The sequence below is a fragment of the Bactrocera oleae genome, chromosome 4, assembly GCF_042242935.1.
Source record: "Bactrocera oleae isolate idBacOlea1 chromosome 4, idBacOlea1, whole genome shotgun sequence".
NCBI lineage: Eukaryota > Metazoa > Arthropoda > Insecta > Diptera > Tephritidae > Bactrocera > Bactrocera oleae.
Window position 1 is genome coordinate 53,622,433 of NC_091538.1, and position 21,934 is coordinate 53,644,366.

Genomic DNA, 21,934 nt, shown 5'->3' on the forward strand with positions numbered 1-21,934 from the left:
CCAATAACAAATTAGACGATTTTTTCATAAAAATATGTTCAATCGTTTCAATTTTTATCGAACGATTAAACCCCTTTTTTGATTGCGGTCGATCCAGCACCTAGTTATATCACCGCAAATCTACTTTTTACCGCGACGCTCCAGAGTAACTGCTGCCATTGACGAAGTTTTTAATATTTTTTCGTCAAAATTTTACACAACATTTTTCGAATGTCATAGTAAAGAGATTATAACTGTGCCGTCACAAAAGATTCAGAAAAACTTGCGTATTTTTGTACGAATAATCCTTACCGCGTCTCATTACCTTATACCTAGTTCATAATTATAGTCTGAATAGTTAACATTTTATGCTAATTGCAACTCAGTTGGCGAAATTAAACTTTCTTCTCTCTTTACCTATAAAAAATTTATTGTCATAATCTCTGACATAAACAGTTTAAATGTTTGATATATAATGGTATAAAGTAAAGCTGGCGTAATTGGTTGATGACACTGTTACTAAACAGGCTCAATAAGTAGACTTTTCACTTTTTTGTTTTGCTTTATTAGTTAGAAACCGGAAATTTTGTTATAAGATTTAGTAAAAAAATAGATACGAAATTGAAATGATCAAAACATCTTGCTTAGAGCGTATCAAATTAGTTTTGTATTATTTAAAGTTCCTGTCTTAAGTCTTTAGTCAGTTAGTTTTCAGTACTATAAAGCCCTTTCCATAAAAATACCTGCAACTTCGCCTTAAGATTGGTCTTTATTAAATTATGATTACTTAACCTTAAATCTATGACTGGATATGACATATATTAAATATACAAGTATATAGTTATATATATAAATTGCTGGCGATTTCGCACTTTTGTGCACCTGCCGGCTTATCACAATCATTTACAACACCTTAGCATACAATTTGAATGCAGTAACGGCGTGATAGCAAACACAGGTGCGTGTTTTTGCAAATAAAATTATTTTCGCTTTAGAAACTCACATTTTACTGCGTTTTCTCGTAGACACATTACGCTTTCTTAACGCTGAAAGAGCTAATTGAATAAGCCTTTGCTTGATAGACACCCCTTCCAATGGCCACTAACAGTTAAGCACCGTTAAATATGCACACACACATACACATGCAAAATAATATATAAATATCATATAAAAAAGAATGGTAAATAATTACCCTGAAGTGTGTTGGCTAATCCAACTGGCAACAAGTAATTACACTCAAGCCGACAATTAATCTAGAAAATCTCTCAGCTCGCATTGCACTGCGACCGATTCGATTCGATTTGAATTGTGTATCGCACGCGAAATTTGCGACGGCTGTCCGGTGTGGATGCCGATGCCGATGGCAATACCGATACCGGCTGCTAGGTGATGCCAACGATTTAGACAGTCCGGCAGCCACATACTCACTCAAAGTGTACGTCTGACACATACATATACGAGTGCGACTGTGTTTGAGTACGTGAGTGTATGTGTGTGTTTGCAAAAATGCTAAAATATTGCAGCATTTAAAATGTACAAAAATATATCGCCACATATATATTTTTCACCTTTTTTCTGCAATCAAAAGTGGCAAAATGATGGAATGGAAACTTTGGTATGCCGCATTTATAGTTTATAGTGTATAACGGCCAGAGTCAGCGTGAATATGTGTGTGTATGTGTTTGCTCTTAAATTGAAATTAACTGTAATTATGGTAAATTCGGTTGAGCAACACTGACACCAGGGTTTGACGAAACTGAGTCATGCGATGCAGGAATTTCTGCGCCAGAAACATGCAAAATTAACGCAGCGAACATTTCTAAAGGCTAAATTGAAATACTAATGACAGTTTGTTTAAAATTTTGCAGAAATGTTAATTGTTACTAATTGGAAATTATGTTGTTTATGGCAATGACACAATTTTTTTCGAAAATAATTACAAAATTTAATAATTAGATTCAATAAAATTAAAAAATAAAAAACAAACAAAAATAATAATTCGTCAGAAGTGGTTCGAATGGCAATCAATAGGTTTTTAATTCAATTTATTTGCGATTTTTATTAACGAAAATTGCGATTAAACTGGGGCAGTGACGTTTTGGAAAAATATGCGCTAGGTGTCGCTGAAGTCGACTTATAATTAACAAGATTTTAACGTATTTCTATTGATGTATAGAGAAAATATGGAAATAACTAAAACGTTCGCTATCGCAGAAAAAAACTGTTGAATATATCATGCAAGATTTGCTTAAAAATGTACTATCTTCGATTTTGCCAATATTAAAGAGTGGCCGAATAGAACAAACAACTTGCATAAACACATAAGTAGAAGCAAAAACCGAACAAAAAATTATGCTTTAATTGTGTGTCTATGTATAAATTCGTTGTTACTTTCAAAAATCATTTTTTTTCAAAAGAGAGCTAACTTGAAAGATTTTGACCAGAAAGTGACATACTAATGACCAAAATTGTGTGTGAAAATAATACAGCAACTCAACAGTTATTTAATCGCATACAAGGTATTTAATATTCGTTAATGTAGTTTTTATACTAGTATACTGTTGAAAAAAGTAAGAAAATATTATTTTATTGATATTACTTCAATCAGTTAAATTTTGTCCATAGCGAATGGTAATAACATCCATTAAAATGCCTCTGGTAACTCTATTTTTTTAAATAGTGAATAATTTCGTTGAACCGAAACTGTGAGAAAATTTTTGTGAACAGTCCGCTTGTCCGCTAAAAAATTTTTGTCTACAATCTCCGGACAAGTATAGCATATAGTTGCCATAAGTAAAATAAGAGTAAATATTATCATTTAAGTTGTTTTAAGGAAAAATTCCAGGTATACCGGTATAAAGTGAGCATTAAGATACAAATATGTTGGTAAGGAACATTTGTTGTGAACGAGTCTTAATTTTTTTTTGTTTGGTTGGCATGTCATCTGTCAAACGTATTCTATAACCTTACAGTCATTGAACAAACAACATCTTGTACCGGAAAGTGATGATTTGCGGAAAACATTAAGTTTTTGTTTGAGAAATGATTTGAATACTACATCGCAATGTCATCCTCGTTGTGGTGGTGGTAATCAGAAAACCCCAATATCTCTGATTTACGCGTTTAATGCATTTTTGTTTGCATTTGGAAACTTTTCGAAAAACAATCGTATCAGCCAAAATAATTTTTTTTAATTTTCAAATTTTTAAACTTATTTTACAAACAGATACGATCTGCTAAAATATTTTTTTTCACAATTCGTACAAAATATTATATATTTTTTTTTTAATATTAAATATCCTATGTTCTTTCCAATACCATAAGACATATGTGTAAATAGTTTCATGATGACCGGTTCCGTAGTTTCGGCGTGAAAGCCTAACAATTATGCATACTTACATTTAGAAAAATGTTTAGAAAATTTCCGGAAGTATTAGCTTAAAAAAACAGATTTGCAAACTTTACAAAATAGGAAAACCTCAACGTACGGCGTTTGATAAAATAAATAAATAAAGAAAATAAAAAAGTTTCCATTCAAGAACTCAATTTTGATTGTTTATCATTGTTCGGAGATTTTACCGTTGCTTAGGAAAATAATCCATGTCAAATATTGTGAAGATATTTTGTTTAATAAAAAATTTGTATGGCAGCTACATGCTATAGTAGTCTGATATTGGCGGACGTGTGCAAAATTTCAGATCGATATCTGAAAGATCGCGTGTATATAGACAGACGGATATGACTAAATTGACTAAGCTCGTCATAGTCATCATTTATATATATATATATAGGGGATTTGATGATTTTTTTTGGCTGTTACAAACTTCGTTGCAAACTTAATGTAACAATTTTCATTGGCTTCCTTCTTGGTCTCCATTTTTCACTCGCATTCTTCTTCTTCAAAATCATTAGGCGTAAGCAATTGAATTTTATGATTAAGATAACCCTAATTTACTTCTCGATTTTATTAACGTATGCTCATAAGTGAATAAAGAAAAGTGCAGTTAAGTAAATTTTCCGGCACGCACTCACTCATTCGTTAACTCTCTCATAATATGAAAGCTTAGCGGAAGCGTCAGCAGGCATCGATATCTCGCTGAATTACATACATCTTAAATATTCCATATCGTAAAGTAGTTGTTAAACTGATACAGAGTCTGACATGTAGATACACAAAGATATATATAAACATTTTTATGAAAGTACTGCCTAGGAAATTACACAATAATCTTAAATTTTAGTGAAATTTAACACAATGCTACACAATATAGTAATTTTACCATACAAATAGTGGGAATCTCAAATTTAATATTTCTAGAGAAGTACAAAATTCGACTAAGAAAAATATTCGAAAATACGAATTAGTGGATCGAGTCCTTTTACTGTAGTTCCACAATGGTGCGACCATAAATATTCGATGAAATAATTATTCGATTAATCACCTATTATTTCTCTTCAGCAATTTTACGTGTGAAAGCAATAGCAAAGTTATCAAATTGAATGCATTACCAAATAGTATATCTTGAAGGTCTACCGTCTCACCTTCTTTCCTAATCTTCTTTTTATTATTCGATAAAAAATTACTCAAACGAAAGTCATTTAAATTATCCCAATTTACATTTTTTATAAAATGTTTTGTATGGATGCGAATCTGAAATGCACCTCTCTAATTCAAAAATTTCCTGCAGGGTTAATATGGCGAATACGAACACTGGGGGATAATTTTTAGGATACATATATCGTACATATATACTTGTATACGAGTTCTCTTTGATAAGTCATTGGATTTTTCGTAGGCACTATAATACTTGAGAATGTTGGCTTCTCAAATGAGAGGGAGAGTTATTTCTAATTCCGTGAAGTTTAAATTAATTAGTACAAAATTTATTATAAGTTTTTATAAAATCATTGAAACTTCCTCAGCGGATTAAAATTTCATAAAGATATCTCTATTATTTAGTAGAATATGATATATGACATAAATCTTCGACTTTAAGTAACCAACCGTACCGTACTAAAGTAACCGATGAAATTCTCGAATGTTAGGAATTATTGCTTTTTATGCTAGGATTTTAGCACTTAGTCCAGTGATCTTGATGTAAATAAATCAGAAAACAATACGAAATTTCTCAGAAATAATTTAGGGACGTTTATGTTCGGATTAAGTTATATACTTTATAATGCTGATGAGGTTGACAGATTTGGCAACCCTAGTGTTTGAATCTGGCAACTCTTACCGTAATTGTAAATTTTGACATTATTGATACTCAGAATGTTTTGACATACTATTTGTGGTACTTACAGTAACTTAAAATATTCATCTCGGCAAAAAAATGGAATTGCATTGCGAACATTTTTTTTTGCAAAAACTGGACATGTCGCAACCATACCACTAGAACAACGCAAAAAAGTAAATTTATAGCGGTACACAACCCTTTGTTTGCCAGTTGTTTTTCAAGAAATCAGGAAAAACTATTGCCGAAGACAGATCACTCTTCTCTACGACAAAGCGAGCTTTCACACAACGATTGAAACCACTGCATTTTAGAGCACTCAAAATATCGATTTGATGAGTCTTCCACCGTATAGTTCTGACTTGGCACCGAGAATAACTTCTTTTTATTCCTGTATGTAAAGAATTAACTAAGAGGTTAACATTTGCGACAACGGAAGAGGCGGTTAATACGTTCAGAACGAATGTTTTGGAGATACCTCAATCAGAGTATCAAAATTGTCTCGAAAATTGGTTCAAAAGCATGCAAATGTGTATAAGTCTTAATGGAGAATATTTTGAAAAAACAAAAAATCGATTTTCGATGATTAATATTTTTTTTTGTTCTCTAACCCTAAAATATTAAAGCAACCCTCGTATTTTTATATGAAAGAGGTTACTACAATTTAACGAATAAGGTATGGTAATTTCTTAGGAATTTTTGTGACGATAAAAGATCTGGAGGACCAGTATTACTACTCTCCGAATTACTTCGGAACGAGTGCGCCAAAGCAATATTGAGAGATTTACAAACTGTATAAGTTTAGTTGAGAACAGCGGATTTGGAATGTTTTGAAATTATAGAAAGTTGTTCCAACGGTATCGTTAGTTTGCAGAATCGGTGAAAGAGATTAAATTTTCATAAGAGAGAGAAGAAATAGAAGTAAAAAAATATTAAGAAAAGCGTGGACCTGCTAAATATACTGTGAAATCAAAAAACATATCTTAAAGAAATAGTTACCGTCTTTTCGAACTGCCCTCTTGAATGTACGCACGACTACAGCAATTATAATTAACACCGAGAATGGGCAGCCTGGTTAGCACTAAAATATTCATTTATCAAGCTGTATTTTGCTGCTAACTTACAATGTAGCAAGCGAATAAATGCTCGTAGGAATTATTACGCATGTTGGAAAATGTGGGCAGCTCACTGAGGACACCACTACATACGAGTATATATATGTATATATCGATGTTTATAGTGAAGCTAGGCGCGAGACTCTGCATTAACAACAGTGGACACATGTTGCTTATGACTTAGTCTTATCGCAGTTGATAGGCGACTTATTATTTATGGTCATGTGTGCGATAAGAAAGAGTGTTAACAAGCGGCCAACGGCAGCAACAACAAGCAGGTACACATATGTATACTTATATAAATATATATATATATATATATATATATAGACACATACTCATATGTTATGATCTATATATAATAATTGCTACAAATGTGCGCAAACGTACATACAAACATACAAATATAAATGCAAATGTTGCATTCGTTGAGCAGGTAGTGGCAAGCAGTGATGTGTGGCAGCACAAATCGATGTGGTGGCAGCAACAGCAATACCAGCAGCAATTAGAACGCTCATTAGAGGAACGCAACTGTGGCTGTACGATAAATTAACATCAGTAGCAACAACAACAGTCGCTTTTGCAACTGTCACTATTTAAACTAAAGCAACAGCAACAACAACTGCAAGAAAAATAAGAGCAGCCATAACACATTCATACCCAGTTGTCAGTTGATTATAAGTCACAGTCGTAAACAGTAGCAACACTTGTGTGTGCAACAACATGCTACAGCAACAACAAGTACAGCAATTGATATTGCTGTTGCTGTGACTGCAATGACAGTAGTCGGGCGCGCATGCGCTGGCATAGTGATTAAGTGCGATTTATGCTTGCACAAAGTTGTTGTCGCCGGGGTTGTTGTTGCTTTTACTGTAAGTAGCAGTAATTCTTGTTGCAGCAGCAGCAACTTTAGCGACTAACTATTGCAACTTTGTAGTGTGTTGATTTAAGCGTATGAAATTGTAGCCTACCTCATGTGAAGGCATGTCGGGACACACACACACACACACATACACACACACACATGAAAAATCGTTTATTCACATACACATGCAGACACATCATTATTGTGCGTCAGCTGCAAACAAGTAAGACATACATATTCATATACCTGTGGATATTTGTTTGCTGTCCTGTCACCAGCCAGCTGCGCCATCATCAATATGTTGCACAGCAGAACGGTGCAACAAATTTTTTTTCCACGCTTCACCTTCTAGCCGGCAGCTGGTACTGGCAACAGCGCTTGCAGCAACTTAAGTTGACTTGTTGTCAAAGCAAAAGCAGCAAGCAGTTTGCTGTTGCTAGTTGCTAATGTGAATTTTTGCTATTGTTGTTGGTTTTTTCAACGTTGCTAGTTAGCCGTAGTCAATATTGAATTTGAAAGTCCAGTGGCAGCAATGTCCTGCAACATTTTCCTCAGCGTATATTGCTGTTGTTGTTTGTACACTTATTGCAGTCAGCGTTGTATGCTCTTAGTTTTAATTGATTTGTGTCCACGCTTCAGCGCTGGCAACAACAGCCACTTGATATTCAAACTTTTTCGCTGCGCTTTATTATTTTATTTTATTTCTTCGTTTATTTATTGTTTTCCTTTAGACATTTTTTACAATTATTTTTGCTGCTACAATTCAATTATTAAACTATAAATGCGTTTCTCTGCCGCTTCGTATGTGATTGCGACAAAAGTTTGCGCCAATTATTGTCGGACAGTCATTGTGTATTGCCAACGTCATAGCGGAATACGAGCACAGCTATGACAATGCGACAATAACAAACGAGACAGTGCAAAATATTATTATACCCGAGTAAAACAAACGGTTGTTGTGAATAGCAAAATGGGATTTATATATGTGTGTATACTAGGGTATACTGTATATTTTAATTTAATTTTTTTGCTTAGCCTGTAGGTAAAATCTGTAGATTATAAAAAAAGAAAATTTGTGGACAAAAAAAAAATTTTTTTTTAATATCTAGAAGCGGCGCACTCAGTTTTAAAGCAAATTTCGAGTAAATTTTTTTTTTTGGACAAAGGAGAGCATGTTGTCTTTTTTTTAAAACCCCAATAATGACCACAAACAATTTTTTTAAGTTGATAACTTTTAATTAGTCAGAAAGAGGACTCTTCACAGCTTCTAGAACACTTATCCAAAATTTTTTACGAAATAAAAATTTTAACTCGAAAATTTACTTTAAAACTCTAGATGTTAAAAAAAAAATTTGTTTTTTGTCCAAAAATTTTATTTTTATATAATCTACAGATTTTACAAGCAACCAGAAAAGATATATAAACAATATCGCTCGTCTAAGATTTTACGCAGTTAGTATGCCCACAGATTTTACTTCCATGAAAGTTTCAACTGTTAAAGTAGTCTCTATAAATCAAGTTGCTTCGTTAAAACAATGACGGGTAGGTCCGTATTACACATTGGTATTACACATAGTTTCATAGCTTTTCATTGGATGTCTCCCAGTTTATGTTACATAAGGTGGGAATGTGTTAGGTTGCGGCTGTTGTTTTATAACCATAACTTCTAAGTTATATTTTTTTCTACTCAAACCTGCAGAATTCAAAACTGGGATATTGTTCATATCAAAGACTACTTTTAGAAATAATGGTCTGGTGAATAAACATGTGAAGAAACTATATTTAGGAATCTTGGAGCTTTATTTTAAAATCTAACGTTCTGTGCCAAAAAATTACTGAGCACACATCAACAATGAGGTTTATTTCCGACCTAACGAACACTTGAATAAATAAATATTTAGTATTTGTATTTAGTATTTCATAAAGCTAGCCTTAGGGTTTCCTTGTACCTAGAAAAAAATAATTCCTAAGATAATATATGTGCACCTTTTTGTCAAAGGGCCTCTATATTACTACATTTTGATTTTCCTACCAACCAACATAATGGTATTAACTTTAAAACCCATTATTTTTGCTAGTTTGCGACACGAATAAACGCCGGGCGAGCCCTTCCTAAATGTTCAGAAATCACAAAGTGCCATCTCTTATCTCATAGCTATGTATATGTAAATTTGGAGTTGGTTGTATCATTTAATGTTACTTCCAAAAATTTAGCTTTATTATAATTATTAGGGCTTGCCATTATGTTTTAAAAAGGATTTCGGACAAGTGACCGCCGCGCCTATCTCGAATAAATTAATGCCGAGAAGCCCAATTTTCGAACACTTTTTGCAGAAATAGGGGCCTTAGAGCGTATACCACCAATTATGCGATGAATATTATCTTCCAAGGCGTCAATGGTTTCGGACTTTTCTGTCCAGACAACCAATTTTATATAGCCTCACAAAAAATATTCCAACGGTGTTAAATCGTACGGCCTTGATGGCTACGCCACATTTCCACGACGCGAGATAATGCGCTTTTCAAAAGTTTCCTTCAATAAATTGATTGTTTTGTTAGCTGTATGACATGTTGGAGCCAAAGGTCCTACACATCAACATCATCCAATTCAGGCTCGAAAAGGTCATTGCACATGGCTAGCGTTCCCCATTGACTGTAAAATTATGGCCGTATTATTGACTGTAATGATTCCCAGTGCTCAAAGAGCTCACCAAAAAGCGACTTTTTGAGGTTGTTACGGTGCATTAACAATGGCTTGTGAATTATCATCACTCCAAATGCGAAAATTGTTTACTAACGTGTGCATTAAATCAAAAGTGAGCTTTATAGCGGAACAAAATTTTCTTGTGTAATAACGCCATCTCGTTTAAGGACCCATTACCAAACGCGCCACGCGCTTGATGATCGTTCGTCTTCAATTCTTGTACGAGTTCGATTCGGTAAGCCCGCAAACCAAGATCCTTTCACAAAATCTTTCATAAATGTATTGGCACAGCTCCAATTGCTGTGTCGGATGGTGGATAGACTCATTCGGGACTAATTCGATACTCTGACCCACAGTAGCAATAGCGTCTTCGGTGCGCACTGTACGGCGTCTCTGAGAATGCGAAACCGAAACATGGTAACTCGAATTACCGACGATTATGTCGACCGAATATTGGCAACGTGCGATGCGATTTTGGTAATAAATTTGCACGATTTGCAAAAGTTGTACCGAAGTAAGTCTATTCATTATGAATTGGCACACCAAACTGAGTATAAATCAAGTAAAAGTTGTTAAAAAAGCCAAGTTAAGCTAAGTATTGCCTTATTGAAAACCACAAGTCTAAAAAAAAAACCACCCATTACTTACAGCGATTATCATCAGTCCGGGAAAAATACATTTATTTATGGACTAGTTTTTCCGAGTATTTTTCTATACGAATATATTTGAACAAGAAAGAACACGAAGCAAATTTTGATGTTCGAAAACGAAAAAATTATGCAAGATCTTATTTGATGAAACTCATGGTTTATAAACCCATAAAAATATTTATAAAGCAAAACTATAATTTCAAATTATATAAACTGGTAGTTGTGTTATAAACCCAATATATGTTTTATTAGAGAGGGAGATAAAGGTAATAAGAGCGTTAAAAAATGTTAAATGTAAAGCGAAATTTTTATAATATAATAATTTAATACAGAGGTTGGGATATACAATATTTAAAAAATCTTTAAAATTAGCATACGAACACGAAATAACAAATAGGTAGTTTAAGGATATGTTAAAAATATATATATTTTCAATACTTCTATTGGTTTTCCATCCGAATTTAGCATTACCTTATTTATTACATTTAAAATTTTTTTTAACGCGAATATTTTAATAGGAGTCGCCTTGTGTTTGGTGAAAAAATGTCGAACATTGCATGCAGAAAAACCGACATAATTAAAATATAAATGCCAGTATTGGTTTCCATGCAATTACTAACTATGTGATTATGCAATAAATGTGACATAGTGACTTATTAATAGGCATTTAAATACATATGTTCATAGCTCAGGCTTAGACGTTTGTTTGTACTCACACAAATCGCCCAATTTTTATTACTTGCGCTATTAATGTGGAGTTAAAAGTGAGAGTAGTTTTCTGCTGCAAATATAACCAATTATGCAATCATGCTGTCACTGTGGCATGCATCAATTTCCCAAAATTCAAACTTTAAACAGTTTAATGAATTGTTGGTGTGGGTTGATGAAATACGGTGGAGAAATTCATAGAGAGAAATCTTAAATTTCAGATTACTTCGTGCGTGCAATTATCATCACCAGCGATAGAATTTAACTTGCATGAAAATTAACGGTCCACGCTAATCGAACAATCGTGCGACCTAAAAGCGCTAATCTATATAAAAGAAATTGTACATACTGAATATAATTAATATATATGCAACTTTCCCCAAATTAGAGCCTTAGTTATGTCTTTTGGCTCTTTTATAACAGTTATAGTATTTATGAATGTAACTAATTTAGGAGCTATCTGGGTGGTTGGTTTAAATGCTCTCCGGGGTATTTGTCCACCCTTCATAGATAAAAGTTCCAATCATCAGATCGTATTAACTAACTACTTGTCAGTTTCGATTAATTTATTGTACTTTTGCCAATTAAGTTTGTGTTTTGTGGTTTGGTAAGGGTTTATGTACTGAATGATGTCCAAGTATACTGAAGAGGTGGTTCATCAAATATTTAGCCTCACCGCCAGCAAGTTTACTATTGCAAGGGAAATTTCCGCATATTTGATACTATCGTAGACGGCTACTGTCACATTTTTATTTTATAAAAAGACCTTTATCGTGATTTTGATCGGTCAGTTGTATGGCAGCAATACGCTATGATTGACCGATCTGAACAATTTGTTGGCAGATTGTAGCATGCTTTCAATAATAATATATACCAAATTTTGTGAAGAAACCTTTGTTTCTTGGTGAGCAAAGGATGTGTGCAAAATATAGCTGAGATAGCTGGCATATCAAAAACTGTGTGGGTCATTTCCTTTATAAAATATTGGGATGGAGAAATATTTGGACGCTTTGGGTAATCTCTTTGCTCACTCTATATAATACGTGCAATTGTTACACCGCTTTAGTGTTCTAAAAGCGCAATTCGAAGGAGTTTCTGTGTCGTTTCATGGCAGTTGTTTGAAACATGGTTCCACTGGTACACACCAGAGACCAGGTGGGTACATTGGACTCCACCAGGCAAACCTGCTCCGAAGAAGGCGAAAACTGCTCCGGTGACCACTATAAGTGCTAAAGAGTCACCAAATTGTAGAAAAAACGGTGCCATTTGGTGAAAAAAAAGTGCTTCGCCATGACAACGCATTGTACAATTATCCACATTCTTCTAATATGTTAGAATACGTATATATATGCTTCTACTATTGTAGATATTTAGTCGACACACATATTATAAATATAGCTGGGTTTCGGTGGGGTTAATTCTTAACTTGCTCAACAAGCAGGCAAATTCAAAAAGAATGACAAAAGATTTCTAGTAGGAGTGTTAACACATCACTATTTGTTTGCCAGACATGCCAGCTGATTGTGAATACAACGACGATTGTAAAAACTGTCAAGACGTAGAAGAAGAGGAGACTATAGAACATCTTCTACGCGAATACAAGGATTTGTATAGGAAAATAATCGCAACTATCGATCGAGGGTTTCTTGACAATGTCTCGGAAGTTGCACATATAAAACTTTTTGTATTGATGAGCTGCATGAGGAGCACAAGGTGATTCAGAGAGAATATAATAGAGTGAGGAGATTTTAGTCCCGGTGGCTTTACAATAGGCCTCCTAAAGACGTAGATGCGTCGTCAGACATCCACCCTACTTATTCTGGGTCAAGTGTAGAGATCCCTTCTAGGTTGTTCTAAATTCCTATAGCCTGAAGTAGTTACTATTTTAGACTAAAATACATTTTTCATCAATAGGTAAGTTATCTTGTGAAAGTATAGATATACAATTATATCTCTCAATCTACTCATATTTCTACAAAAATTCTATTTATAAACAATCATGTTATATGGGTGTGAAAAACAAAGCAGCATGTACATTTTTTGTTAGCGAAAAGAGGTTAGTGGAAATGTGGACTATAAAACATAAAAAAACGTCTTACTTTTATTTCTTAGGAAAAAAAAAATCGTTACTTGCAACTTTGGTATATATAAAAGAAACAATTACAATTAATTTTACAAACTAGCAAAAAATCGCATAAAATGTTTTTACGAGTGGCGTGAAATAACCGATACCCCATTAGAAACATCTAAATATGGACAACAATACATATATATACGTACATACATATATACAAGTACGTATAAGTATGGGTGTTGTAATTTTTTGCTACCAAAAGTTAAAATGTTTGTATGAGTACGAGTATTCGATTGGTGGCAAAACATAATTTCGTATGATTGTATAAACAAAAGTAATGAATGTATGTGTGTGCGTGCAACTGAATTAAATACATAAAATTTTACACAGGTGTATAATGACAGTGACGGCTTCATCAACAAATTGTTAATATGAGAAATAAATAAAACATTGTGTGAAGCAACAAAACAAAATTAAGACGCTGTAAAACCACTACAAATATATATAATATAAGTATATTAGTATGTATATAGGTAAGTATGTAAAGATGTTCATATGGAATAGCTAAGAAAAAACTGAAGTGTTTAAAAGTGATAAAATAAAATTTAAGAGCTCTTAGTGGAAAATTAAAACCAAAAGCCAACAACAATAAAAAAAGCAACAACTGCAACATCATGCCACAAGTAAACAGGTGTGTATGTGCATATGTGCTAACATTGCATGTGCGCTGTAATATTTATGTAGTTGCGTACTTTCATTTGATAATTTTGTGTTGTTATTTCAGAATTGTGAATAATGCTTAATTCACATTCGCAGTCAACTCATATTAGTAAGTTATCTTTGTCGAATAGTTCAAATACACAACAACGATTTATTAGAAGTGAATGGTTAGTGAAAATTGGGAAACGTATTTTAGCTGCCTGCAAATGATGGGAACCGTAGTTACACCTAATTACTAAAAAATAAAAAAAAAAATAAAAAAAAATTAAGAGAAAAAGAAAAAAAAAACTAAATAAATAAAGCTTACGAGATAAAAAAGACTTCAAGAAGAAATAACTGCAGTTACGTATAACTGTTTTTATACTCTTGCAACATGTTGCTACAGAGTATAATAGTTTTGTTCACCTAACGGTTGTTTGTCTCACCTAAAAACAATCTAGTTAGATATAGGTTTATGTATAGATAAATGATTAGGATGACGAGACAAGTTGAACTCCGGCTGACTGTCTGTCTGTCCGTGCAAGCTGTAACTTAAGTAAAAATATGTTATATTTTGATGAAACTTTGTACATATGTTCTTTGGCACCATAGGAAGGTTGGTATTGTAGATAGATCGTAATCGTAATCGCACCACTGCAACGCCCACAAAACGGCATTAATCGCAAACCTATAAAATGCCATAACTAAGCACTAAATTAAGATATAAACCAGAAATTTGATGCAGCGCATTGTATTAGGGATAGATGCGCCCCCCCTAATATTAAATTTTTTTAAATATAAATTTAATGTATATATCTCCTAAGCCATTCGAGCTATATGACCGAAATTTGAGGTGAAATCGGATGAACACTATGCCCACTCCCCATACAACGGTTTTGTTAAAAAGTACTAAAAGTGTGATAAATCAATAACGAAATGCGTCAGAGACATCAAATTTTACCTCCGAGATGCCAAAAAAAAGCTTTATAGGAGCAGGTGTCAAAATTAATTAATTAAATTGATGCGTGCGTACATTTAAGTGGAATCACATATTTCCGAACCTAAGCCATCAATTTCAACAAAATTTGGTGCATAAGATTATTTGGACATTCTCATGTAACAGTACGAAAATAGGCGAAATCGGACAGTAACCACGCCTACTTCCTATAAAACACAACTCTAAATTGCATTTGATTTTTTCACTTTCCAATATACAAATCAAGCGCTAATTAATATTATATATTAGGATACAAATTTGCACCAATATTTCCCTTAAGGTATGCCATCTCAGGTCTAAAAATTGTCAAAATCGGACAACAACTATTAAAGCCCCCAGCCCCCAGATACGGGGAATGTGCACATCAGAGAGAAAAAACAACGGTAAATCTCTGAGAAATATTATTGAAATTTAGGGAAAGTGTTTTGTGATAATAATATACACTTGTGACCAAATTGGGTTAACCGGATCAATACTTCCCTTAGCCCCCATATAACTCATATAAAGAGTTTCGAACTTCCGGTTGACTTTATACCACATATATCGGTCAATGTGCTCGCTATATTAATATTATATATAATTGTGTTTTTCTCATAACAGTGTATATTTGTGCATAAAATGGCCAAAAAAATTTTCTTTAGTCCGCATATAACTGATTTTGACGATTTTGAGACGTCCGACTGATTTTACTCCATATATGTAGGTATATGCTATAAATTGCTTGAAAATAATTTCTCAAGTATAAGGGTGTCAAATATCTCCCTTCCGCTTTTTTGCTCTTCATTCAGTGCTTTATAAAAAGTGTTACAGTGATCGGATTTAGTTAAAATAGCCGCGAAATTCAAAAGACAAAAAAGCGGAAGGGAGATATTTGACAACCTTATATATCTGAGCAATGTCAAAAATTAATTCAATCAACTCTTCCATTCCAAAATATGTCTATGACCTTCAAAATAAGTTAAGATGATACCAAATTTGATTGTAATCCATTCACGATTTCGTCGAACAATGATGTGAAGTTGGAGTTCTTATTTTGATTTGCAAACACCTGCAGGCATTTCCCCCGGCATTTGATCTTTACAAGTTGCAAGAGTATGAAATGGTTAGTTAGACCTGAACTTAGCCCCTCGTTAATTGTTTTTCGTTGACATTGTATACGTCTTTCTACGAAAATCTAAAGTTTTTGATAGTCTACATTCACTAACAGGAAGTGAACTCTGCACGGTGTAAAGTTTTGCAAAGTTATTGAAAATTAGCGCCTTAAAAAAGCACTTTTAAACAAGAAAAATGTTAACTTCGACCGCACGGAAGTTATAATATCCTTCACAGGTACATTTTTTATAGCATAAAAGTGTGTAAAATGACATTTATCTGGATTTTTTCGGTGAGTTCATATGACAGCTATATGCTATAGTGGTCCGATCTAAACAATTTCTTTAGAGCTTGTAGCAATACCTTAAACATTAATCGATGCCAAATTTAATGAAGATACCTTATCAAATAAAAAAGTTTTCTATACAAGGACTTAAGTTGGATCGGTCAGTTTGTACCTATGGCAGCTAAAATACGTGCTATACTTGTAGTTGTTCGATATTGGTGGTTTCGAAACTTGAGCAGCTTCTTGGTGAGAAAAGGATGTGTGCAAAATTTCAGGTTATTATCTCAAAAACTGAGAGACTATATACACGAACTATATACCGACGGACGCACAGACGGATATGGCTAAATCGATTCAAATCGTCGAGCTGATCATTTATATAAATACCATAGTTTATAGGGGCTCCACTTTCTCTTTCTTATGATACCCTGTTCTGGGTATAAAAATACCTAAATGATACTAACCAAACCTTCATAGAATGTTATCCGGCCTCTAGGCGCCAGGCGTTATTGTTAAGACAATATCAAACAAAATGAGCTTAATTGAGATAGCTTATACTCTACAAATATCAAAGGACTTAAATATGTGACAGTGCTGTCCAAAGTGGAACACAATCGAGCTATTTACTGTGTCACAAATTAATGCAAAATATTGTAAAAATTGAATAAATTGGACTTTGTCAGATCCCAACAGAATGATCGGTGGAATAAAATCACCAAAACTGATACCTACAAGTATTTTGTAGACCAATTGTACTCAAAAAGTGGGTTTAAAGATCGCTATAATTAGAGCATCATTACAAAAATGTGCTTTTTTCAAAGCGATACGAACCTTTTAGTCTCATAAGGGTGATATTAACTACTGAAAAAAAAAAATTTCTACTGAATTAATCAACAGTGGATCTAGAATCATTGAAAACGTGACAAAAAGTATTGGTAATTGAAGAAAAATTCTCTCAAAACTGTCATGTAACCATTTGAGAGACACTGAAATATTTTTTTCTTTTGATTTCATTGAAAACTGTGATTATGAAGACAACCAAATTCATATAAAATCATCTGAATTCAAAATAAAATTAATAAAGTCGGGTAAAGTTCGCAAATGAGATTTTGGCTAGCTGTTGACCCCACTTTCAGAATTTTCACCTATAGCATCGCAAACGCTGACGAATTTTTTCAATCCCGAGAAAATCGATACTAATCAGAAAAAATCAAAGCGGTGCTTAACCTGTATCTTTGAATAATTTCCCATAAGCCGTGTCGCGACGTACTTTCCACCTTAACACGAATATTTATTAATTTTAAAATGTTAAACAGCAAAACGGATCAATTCAGTGCTCCGATACATTTAAGTCTGATTTTTCGATCATCTACGAACGGGCCTGTAATTTTTCCGGTTCACAAGATTTAAATATCCAGTTCGGAGAATATATTAATGATTATTTTAAAGGTCTGTTAACTCGGGAGCATTCCCTAAACCTATATTTTGGAAAAGCAACAAAAATTCATTGAATGAGCCTAAGGTCATCCCAGTTAACGTCTATAAAAAGTGCTTGTAAATTAGTTTTCGACTAAGAGATGCTTCTATAGAATCAGAAGAAGGTTTGTTTGGTTTTTAATTAGTACATAAAATATAAATTTTTTATAGTTTCAAGTAAATTGTTTTTCCAGATCTGTTCTCATATGGTGGAGGAGAAAAGCTTTTGTCCATCATTGCTTATTTGAGATACCTTACGAGATCTTCTTGTATACTAACTTAAATTTTGGCAGTTAAAAAAAATCACACACTGTGCACAGTCGAAAAATGATATCGAAATGATAACAAAAGCAACTAGGAAAAATGGTGCGGAATGTGATTTTCAATTTGGGTGTCATAAATAATATATTTTTCGTTTATTTTTGAAAACTTTAGATGCTTGGTTGCGATATGCTGCGAAAATGCAGTGAATGGCTTGAATACGCACCAGAAATAGCAAGACAATGGTGAATACTAATAACTTATGATATGTACATATACGATCAGCGGTGCTGGTAGCTACCAACTTACAAACTCACAAACACTATATATCTCGCGCATGCGAAGTTTTTGTTTTACTTATCTAACAGACGAAAATTAATGAAATTGTTTAACAATTTCGTAAAAGCCTGCGTAGACGTATTTAAACGAGTACATATGTATATATTTTTGTGTAGAATTATTATATAAAATCGTGTGAGATTTTCTACTAAGTGAGCGCCTTTCAAGCAAATCATTTTGCACCACTTGAAATTGTGTGTTTGATTTTATCGGCGATTGTTTTTTGGTTTTTGTATGATTTATTGTTTACCACGTTTACAGTTGCCTTATCTGATGCTGTATACGCCCACAGCAATTAATCAAGAGTTGGAAAATGAAATGCATATCGGCGTTTTCACATAATATCAATTTGTTTGTGTTGGCACTTGAGCATTTGGTGCTGATTTTCTATTGTTTTGTTTGGCCTACAATCGATCTGCTCGTCTCTTATTGCAGACCATTGTATTAAATATTGTTTGTGCAATATATGGTAGGTATATGCGTATGTTATTCAAGTGCAAGCCCATATGATTGAATGAATAATAAAATTATATCAGTAAATTTAGAAAACAGCTGATGTATCAGAAAATTGTTCCGTTAACTTAATTTTTATTGAACATTTCATTAATTATTATTGTTAAGAGTTTTCTTACCTCTCATAAACTCAAGATCAAATCGCCAGACAAACTCCTCGCGTGGTAAACGAACACCTGTCAAACACATACTAATTGACATATGGAGATCAAACTTCACGCGAAAATAAAGAGTAGGAAAAAAATATTTATCGATTCGATTTTTGGGCACAGTTAAAATGGACCAGTCCGGGCCATATTTGATTTGATAGTGATACTGTTCTACTTAAGGGTTGCGAAGTAACACCAGCTATAGTTGGGGGTAAGCTTGTCTTAGATATTGATCTATCACGGTTCGAATCTTGGTTCCAGTAAGTTCTTAGATTAAACAAGAAAAAACGTAAACTTCGGTTGCACCCCTTCACAAATACGAAAGGTTCCTTAGAAGACGGACAGACGGACAAACAGACGGGCATGGCTAAATCAACTCAGCTCATCATGCTGATTATTTATTTAACTTCGTGGCAAACTTAATATACTCTTTATTAATTAAGAAAAACAGAAATTTGTATTTTCATTTTTCATTTGAGGCATTTAGTGAAACTGATCTAAAATATGCAAAACAGAACTTGGTAGCATTGAGGACAGCGGTTATACCACTTTAATGCGGTATCTGCATACTCTTTTGTAAAAATTCAACTTGATAACGTTGTTGTTTCTTTTACATGTAATTTTTTGACAAAGATATTGAGCAGAGAAATGGCGAACCGAAGTCAGCTTTTATTATGTATATTACATCAGTAAAGCTCAATATTTCCTTTGTATTGGAGATCGATGTCAAAGCTCAAATGACGATTTTTAACTTACGCTTTTAACCCCTTGTTGTGATGGTAGTGTAGTCTAATATTTCAGTTTTGCGCAAAACTTATTCAAAGTAGTGACAATTTAATAGAACACCATTCTTAACTTAATTGATCGTTAGCACCGGAAATAATTTATAACGAATAATTGTATCAATTAGACGATTATTACGAAATCACTAAAGCAATCGCTATGTATGTAGGGGAGTATGTACCTATGTACAAACATTCTTCAATAATATCTAGTACCAGATTGGTTAATAAACTCACTTTGCCATTTCTTATCAATTATACATATATATAAACATACAACTTTAACTCGCATGAGACAGCAATGAATTCACCAACAATTTGCTATTAAATTTACACATTTTATCATCATCATTCAATTAGCAATAAATGAAAGCCAATATAACAAAATCTCGTTGGCACAAATCGATCAAAGCCGAGCGAAACAAAACAAAAACAAATAAAGTAGAAAATACACCACAAATTTAAAACCAAAGCCGAAGAAAAAAATAACTAGGGCAATGGCTGTCGATTGGCTGTGGACCGACAACAGGCGGCCGCTAGCAATTGTTACGGCAGCAGCAACAGCAACCTCCTTAGCTGCCAAATTGATGGCTTAGCGCATGACAACAAAAGCGGCTCAGATTTGTGGTGCAACACGCGCGCAAAACAATCACAAATGCAAAAACCAATGAACAAATAATGAAAAACAAATATGTAAATAGTGGTAGGCATGAAATTAAGGAAAAACATACTAATATTTTAGTGGAAAGACAATGAGTCCCTCAATCTGTTGTCCTTAATGAATTCTCAGCAATTCGCGGACAAATTCTGGCTAATTTTGTTTTAGACTTTAGTGCAACAACATCTTCTTTTAAATAACCAGTGGATTGAAAGTTAAATATCAAAGAAAATATAGCAGATAGGGGAAAAAGCTGGATGCAAATTTTAAGCTGGTGGTATCACGGACATCTTCAACAAAATCAAGGAAGCAGAAACGATGTATTGTTTGATATTACAACGATTACGGTTATGGGGGACTGAAAGACGGATAATCGACACCAGAGTAAGTTGGATGATAAAAACTACTTAATTTTACTAATAATAACGGTAAAATCGAATACGTTTTAAATTTGAACAACTTATTATTTGAAAAAACGTATCCAAAGAAGAATTGTGAATGATTATTACCAATAATAATATGCCGCTAGATGGCGCAGCAGTTGAATTATTATAAAACCACTATTTATGATCCAATTTGTGTTTATATATTTTTTTGTTTGTGTGTCTTTGGGGAAATTTCTGCTGGGTCTAGATGCCGTAATCTTACTAAAACATCATCCTCCTCATTTACAGAAATTTATCTTCATTTATAATTTTAGGAAAACACTCGGTAACATATTGGTCAACAGACGCCTAGAAAAAGTGAACAACAATTAATTTAGTAAAACTTTCCAAGTGCGAGCACAAAGTTTGAAAATGAAGATCAATTTTATATTTGTATAAAATAAGGCCTCTCTGTATATTTACGGGTACGAAAAATCTAATTTCAATAAATATTGATACATATACAAGTAATAATACTTGAGGTTGGTAGAAAAATTCAAAACTTTTATACTAGGAAACAGTATGTATTGTACAAGACATTAATTTCGTGGATAATTGATCAAGAATTGGTTTATGTTGATCACTAAAGACTGCATGTTTTGAAATTTCATCTGCAAGCGTTACAACTATATCGGAAGAAGTTATGCGTTCACCTTTTACACTTTAGATTGTGACATGATCTAGTCGTGTAGCATATTTAGTAAGGTAATTAAATACTTAACAGAGGCTTCCAAGTGAACTAAATTGGGGCAAATATAGACGGAGAATCCTTGGAAGGAAAAAAAATTGTCGTAACCAGTAAAAGAGGTTGACTGCTCTAAAATGTTGTATGTATGTATATTAATATTGCACCTGTGTCCATTATTGCAGCAACGACTGTATCTATGAACATACAAAGACAAGCGAAGGCGAGCAAATCGTGTGCGAA

At 33.4% G+C, this 21,934-nt stretch overlaps 1 long non-coding RNA gene across 3 annotated transcripts in view; it reads right to left on the minus strand.

Moving 5' to 3' along the window:
• Positions 1–21,934, minus strand: part of LOC138857100 (uncharacterized) — a 44,955-nt gene that overhangs the window by 21,936 nt on the left and 1,085 nt on the right. The gene's annotated exons all lie outside the window — the stretch shown is intronic.